Source organism: Aythya ferina, assembly GCF_964211825.1.
Source record: "Aythya ferina genome assembly, chromosome: 27".
Taxonomy (NCBI): Eukaryota; Metazoa; Chordata; class Aves; order Anseriformes; family Anatidae; genus Aythya; species Aythya ferina.
In genome coordinates, this window is record NC_140310.1 from 4,350,253 (window position 1) to 4,357,055 (window position 6,803).

At 49.8% G+C, this 6,803-nt stretch overlaps 1 long non-coding RNA gene across 1 annotated transcript; it reads right to left on the reverse strand.

Moving 5' to 3' along the window:
• Nucleotides 1-2,914: 2,914 nt before the first annotated feature.
• On the reverse strand, nt 2,915-3,828 carry LOC311424481. Its single transcript, XR_014686107.1, has 2 exons — nt 3,743-3,828; nt 2,915-3,660 (listed from the first exon to the last, which is right to left on the reverse strand). It is a non-coding gene; the product is annotated as an uncharacterized lncRNA (long non-coding RNA).
• Nucleotides 3,829-6,803: the final 2,975 nt, after the last annotated feature.

Consider the following 6,803-nt stretch of genomic DNA (forward strand, 5'->3'; position numbering starts at 1 on the left):
TTGCAAAGTGCTCCGAACTCCTACGGGGAAGGGAAGGCTGTGTTATCGTGGCAAGGAATCTTTTTCTGAGTTTTATTCGCATTAGCTGCTGCTCGTGTTAAATTCATACAGCGCTTTGTAGGCAACTAAAGCACTTTCTCCGCTGCACATCATTCACCACTGCTCTCGCTCGCAGCCCAAATCAAGTTGCTGAAAGGCTGCTGATGTCTCCCCCCAAAAAAATAAAAAATCCTTGAAAGAAGCATTCTGTGCCAAGATAATTCTGCTTATATAACACATTATCTGTCTTTCTTTTCTCCTGGATTTTATTACTAAGAGATATTTGCATGAAAACAGGATCTTTGTTGCTTAGGAAATTCATCTGCTACCACTCATGGCCCCATTCTGCTGTGGTCGAGTGACAGCTATTGTGCTCTGCTCTCAGCCCGGGCTATTTATACATTCCCAGCACAGCACTGGCCCGCGTGTGCTGCCACCTCCACGGGAAAAAATATTCTTGCTTTTAAAGAGGCAAAAAATTAAATAAAAGCTGCTGCTTGGTCTTTATTGGCTCACGGGGTTGTAAGGAGGGAGCAAATGATGGCTGGGTGTTTGGCTGCATTTTAGAGCAAAATAAGCCGTCTCGGCTCAGGGGTGTTTTGGGTGGAAAAGAAGCTGTTTTGGGAAGGGAAGCAAGCATGCTAAAGGGCGCTGAAGGACCGTTTAATCTAGGGGAGAAAGGCATAGCAAGAACAAGTAGCTAAACAAATTTAAACAGGAAATAAAGCCCACATTTTTATAGAGATGGCAATTAATCATTACAAAAACGACCCCAAAAGCACGGGGACCAGGGTCCTGGCTGAGGGATGCTCCTGGTATTGCACCAGGGATAGCCGGGGTGCTCAGGCCCCCAGAGACCTCAGGATGCCTTTAGCAAGTTTAAGCATCTCTGATTTTTTTTTTTTTTTTTCCCCTTCATTAAGTGGGACCGCTTCCTGCAAGAAACATCTGTGTTTGCTTTAACATGGAAATACAGGGGGAAATAAAACATTCAACTTTTAGCGACTTCAGAACGCTTCAAGCCTGGAATGCTAACGCAAATGTTTTTATGGGTGATAAAGCCTTGATTTCTCATGCTTCATTCCCTTACACCAGCCGGGCTTCCCAGCCAAGCAAACCCTACCAGGGAAGAGGAGTCAAAACGAGACGGAAAGCAAGGAAATCGGTGAGGGAGACAGAGCAGAAGAATGGGGAAAAAATGAGAAAAAGGGGATGTGAGGCCAGTGGTGAGGTGTGGATGTGGGCAGCAGCATTTTGAGGCGGGGGGGAACCAGCTCCAGCGATGCTTGCACCTGGACCGCTCCCTGCCTACAGATGTATAAATCATACCGATCTGGTGGAGGGCATCCTTCCAGCTCAAAGCATTTCAGCAGAGATAAAAGCATGCTGCAAGCCCCGGGACATCAGCAATGCCACCTTTGATTAAAAATTTACCATCGTGAGCCCTGCCCGGCTCCCGCACAGGCAGGGGCTCAGCACCCTCCTGCTGCCAGGGCTCTGCCCTTGCCCTGTTTGTCTGGGGGAGGCATTTTTTTTCCTCCTCCAGGGCCTGGTTCCTCTTCTTTTCATTGGCCTGGCAAGAAGGGAAGCCTCATTGAGAAAACTAATTTGGGTCTGCACTGATATAAAGGCAGAGGAGTCAGCGGATCGGAGCTTTCCGCTCAGGTCCGACCTCGGCTGTTCTCCAGACGTGAAAAGAAAGCAATTAATTCCTTTAATGGGCCAGGCGTACAAAAGAAAGGGTGGGAGGGGAGCAGGCTGGGTACAGATCAGCAGGTTTGGGACCTTTAATTGCTTTTTATTCATTGATGCTTCGAGAATGCTGCGCCATGCTCTGCAGCCCTGATTAGATGAAGTCTATTACCGGGTTACCAAAACGATGCAAAAATCAAGGCAAAAGTCATTCACGGAGTTCATGTTTCTACACATCTCCCTGCTCCGGCTGCACCACAGCCCTGCCAGCTTCCTCTTTGCAAGCCCTTCCCAAACCCAACCCCATGGCCAGCCCCTGGGCTTTGCTGGGAGCAGGCGAGGCGGAGGAAGGATGCGACCCACGCCGCGCGCATCTGCTGCCTGCTGGTTCCTTCCTAAGCGCCTCTGGGCTTCTCTCGCAAACCCGCTCATCTCTTCTGGGAAAAGCCTCCTTTCAATTCTCCTCTCGTTAGCTGCTCCTTAATGTTTCATATTCCTGCCTGGGATCTGGGGCTTAGCATCGCCTCTGAAAAGCTTCTCTCGCTGCCCTCCCTCAGACCCCGGGATCAGGAGAGAAGCATCATTAGAGTAAACCTGGGATAAAAATACAGAAACCTGGTATCGTTGGGAGATTTGGGGCTTTGCCTGCTAAGGAAGCCCTTGAAAAGCCAGGCCTTGGTGAAATCATCCCCCTCTCAGACACCCAGCCTTGTTTGCACCTCCGCTCTACAGCCTCTCCTGTTCCATACCCCAGCAAGTGAAGCACAAATCCAGCCTGATTTGTTTAATGCAAGCAAGGGGAAGGATAAGGCCATGGGAAGAAGTGCATTTCTTCTGCAGTAACCATGTTCCAAGGAAAGATTTTGTTCCTTTTAAAGTGTTCATCATACTGAGCATCCTACACACCCCTTGGGCAGGCAAGACTTCAACCCCCTCTTGTCCCCTGTAGGGGACTCAGTGGGGCTGATTTAGCCAGATTTTGGCCCAAATCACGGTTAATTTCTGCCATGGGTGCACTCCCTCTCTTTTACAGCCCTCCTTATCCTCAGCAATCAGATCCCTGGTAGTTCAAGGGGAAGCAGAGCCTCTCCTCCAGCCCCTCTCAGTCCCTGCTCAGACAGGTCCCAGGGGATCAATGGGATTTGGGGCTCACGTCCACGTTCCTGCAGCTCCGGGCAGCTGCCCTGGATGGCTGCAGCTTCTGCCTCCACATTGCTTTTATACCAATTATAAACAGGGATTTGCATTTCGGAGACAGGGTTCGTATTTCTAGCTTTTAACAGCAAGCACGAGGGCTGGAAACTCATTCTTAGTTATCGTTGTTATTATTATTTAATGAAAGCTGAGAGTCTCGTGCTGCAGCATGCCTCCAGGCCCTGGGACTTCACCGAAAACCCCCGAGAATCCAAGTCCCTGGGGCAAATAATGCTCCGTGCCTCCCTCCAGCACCCGCATCCGTCTCCTTTATGCCTCCTGCGATGTTCTGCTAATTGTGATGGATGCTCTCGTGGTGCTTACACGGGGAGGCCAGTGATGAAGCCCTAATGGAAGGCAATACGTCTATTAGAGATGTAAAATAACCCGGGCTGCTGGCCATTCCTCACTTTAACGGCAGCCCAGCGGATCGCCAGGATTTCCAAGGGGATAACAGCTCATGGTCCTCAGCCTGTATTTGAGGAGGGGGCAGCAAACCCCCAGGACGTTCCTGATTTCTGGAAGCCTGCCCTGAATTCAGGACTATCCAGCCCTTACCCTGCACGCTGCCTCAGCTTATTCCATGAAACCAGGCTGTTCCCTCTCCCTTCACAGAATTATTCCCGCTCCCCGGAGGTGCAATGCCACAGAAAAGCTAATTATGGCTAATTTTCTGAGACGGGGGCTGGGAACAGCTCCAGAGCTGGCTGCAGGATGCCAGGGCACAGGTTGTGTCTGTGTTGGGGGCAGAGAGAGCATTATTCACTTTGCAGCGGATAAAGCCAGGAATTATTAAAGCTGGGTATACAGGGCTCACCATCACCTCTCCAGCTGCACTCGGGATCCTTTATATGGGAAAGTTTGCTCCAAAATGATCCTGTGTAAAGACTTTTATTTCAGAACCAAAAAAAAATAAAATAAAAAGAGTTAAAACATTTCTATTTCTCCCTCTTCTTCCAAAGGCTTTTATGACAACACTTTGACTTTTAAAACAAAATTATATCCCTCCAGGCTTCTAATTGTGCGAGAGAATCTCATAGAAGCACACGACTTATTTCCAAATGCTATTAAACATAAAAGCCCATATTGCAGCTAGCAGACTCGAGGATTTACACAGTGGGTTGTCAGCAGCCAACTGTCCACTCGTGTTATCACGGCCCATACCCACAGATACTTCCACCAAAGGGTTTTCCCATTAGCAGGAGAGGTAATTAGGGATCTGTGCCTTCCATGGGGTGTCCCCACTCCGTGCTCCCACCTGCAGGGTGCTTCCCATCCCAGTTGGAGGCACCAGTTCCCTGCCCACCGTGCAAAACCAGCAGGGATCAGCCCCTTCCCTGCACACAGCATTAGGCCAGGTGCTAGGAAGCACACGACACAATATATAGGAATTTATCAGGTCTTTACATCACTCAGCTTCCCCTCCAAACACTCACCATCGTGCCCCATTGTGCAGCCAGCCTTTTATTCTCAGCCTTGCTTTGCAGGGAGGTCGGTGGCTGTGGCTGAGCATCCCTGTCCCCATCCCCAGCTGGCAGCAGAGAGCTCTCACCCCGCTATTTGAGCTGGCAGCTGCAATAATTAGAGTCTCCAGGCCTCTTTTAATTGCTCACAAGTGGCTGCAAGTGGGCGTCGTGGGTGCTCCAAGCTTGTCTGCTGTTTGCCCTCCAAGCTGCAGCTGCCAAAAGGGGGTTGAAAGAAGCAGGATTGGAGACCGTGGGGTTTGAAATCCATCCACCTCCTCTCCAAACCTGCCAGCTCTCAGGCGTTGGGAATCTGCAGAACATTACTGCCCATTAGTGGCATCCATGGACTCCCCTATTAAGCCAGACGGGAAGGGCAGCACCCACAGGCTGAGTTTCTCTGGCTCTTGGGGCCATGGATTTCATCTAAGTTTAGCAGGGAGTCCTTGGCAAAGGCGACCTTTCCACGGTCCTTGCCTTGATGTGGAGGAAACCTCCCACCTGCTGGAGGGGTTGAGCCAATCCATCACCCTCCCTGCAATAAAAACCTCAAACAGACCCAAATTCTCAGGGGGAGCCAGAGCTGCTCAATTTTTTATTTCTTGTCTGCAACCTTGGGGTCTCAACACTTCATTTTTTCTGCTGGAAAGGGGGAAGACGAAGCAAGCAGTGAAGAAGCTGTGGTGTTTGGTTCACCCACGGCAGAGCACTGGCATCAGGAGCTCACCGTGCTTCCCCTCGCCTTGCCTTAAGCAAGTTTGAAAAAGCCAAGCAGTCCTGCTGAAGGAGTTTATTTCCTACAAACGTGGACAAAAAAAAAAAATAAATAAAAAGCGCAGCAAAAAACAACAGACATCACTCATCCAAAGAGGTAAACTAAGAAAAAATAAAAAAGGAAAACCTCCGTGCCTTTACTTCTCGTTGGGGTGTCAGGAGGGGTCTGAGCTCGCTCACTCTCCCTTGCTGCTGATACTCCTGCAGCACAAAATTTGCACGTTAAAGGCAAAAATGCATGGGAAATGAAAAATAAAGGAGAAAATGCATGGGAGCCCAGGGCAAGCCTTCAGCCCTGGTGTGCAACAGCATCTCCTGCCCCAGCCCGAGTGTGGGAGCAGATGGCTGGGAAGGGGAGCAGGTGGAGCTCGCTGCTCCGTCGCTTCCCCTTAGAGAGAGACAGTGGGAGAAGAAAAACCAGAGTGCAATTGCACAGGGGAGCAGAAGGACTGGTGTTAAGGCAGGGAGATAAAGGCTGGTGGAGGAGGATTGCCAAGGCACCGCTCCCTGGGTGCTCGGGCAGGCACAGGGCAAGCTGGCGGCACCGAGACCTCTCCTTGAGCAGGGAAAAAACCCTTCCTGCAGTGCTGGATTTCAATCCCCACCTTACAGCGACCAGCGAGTGGCTCCAGGCAGCCTCAGTGGGAGAAAATCAAGCTCCATGCCTGGGCTGGAGGAGAAAGAGAAGCTCAGGATCCGGCCCATGGGGCAGAGGTTGCAGCAGAGGATGCTCCGCACCCTGCGCCTTGCTCAGGGTCCTGGTTTTGTCACCTCCCCGCGGTGACATCCAGCAATCCAGGAGGACAGCAGACAGAAGGGGCAGTGCCCACCCCGCTCTCCCCCCGGGATGACACACGCGTGCCTCCTTTCTACGCACTTTCCTCAAATAAACTCATTATTTCCAATGCAAACATAATAAAGACGGCATAATGACTTCCTGGAACATTCACATTTTAATAAAAATTATAGAGGGGAAGAGATATGATGTGGCACCTGAAATTGAAACCCAGCTATTTCTTCCATCTTTATCATCCCCAAAATGTAATATTTTGACATTTAGAGAGAACTGCAGCATTGTGATTTCTTTTTTTTTTTTTTTCAAACATATTTTATCTTTCCCTGAGTATTAGGCAAGCTCTTCTCCATTTTCTAATTTCATTAACTGGCACCGAGAATAAACCCCTTTATTTCCCCCTGAATCCACCCACTCACCATTTTCCCATTCAGCAGAGCTCTGCATGTAAAACATTTTTCAAGCACGATTGCTCAGAGAGGAACGCCCCGGGAAAGGAGCCCAGGAGCACCCCAGGGCCACGGCACCAGGATCCCAAGGTGCTTGCAAGGAAAAACATCTTCTCCTAAAGAAACAACTCCAAGTTTAAAAAGCCCTGGCTGGAGGGGAAAAAAAAAAATACAGAACAAGCCAACGCTGGGAAGTGATGGGACAAGGGGAGCAAAGCAGCAGGAGGCCGTGTGTGTTCATGTCAACCCTGGTGGAAAAGCTCTTTTAAGAGCCTGATGTGTAAGGAGCTCTGTGATATATGGCAAGGGCTGAGAGCATCGTCTCATCTCACTTGTTTGTGTTTCGGGGAAAAGTTGCAGTTCTCGGCGCTGACAGGTTTTATTTTTAAGCTTAGAAAT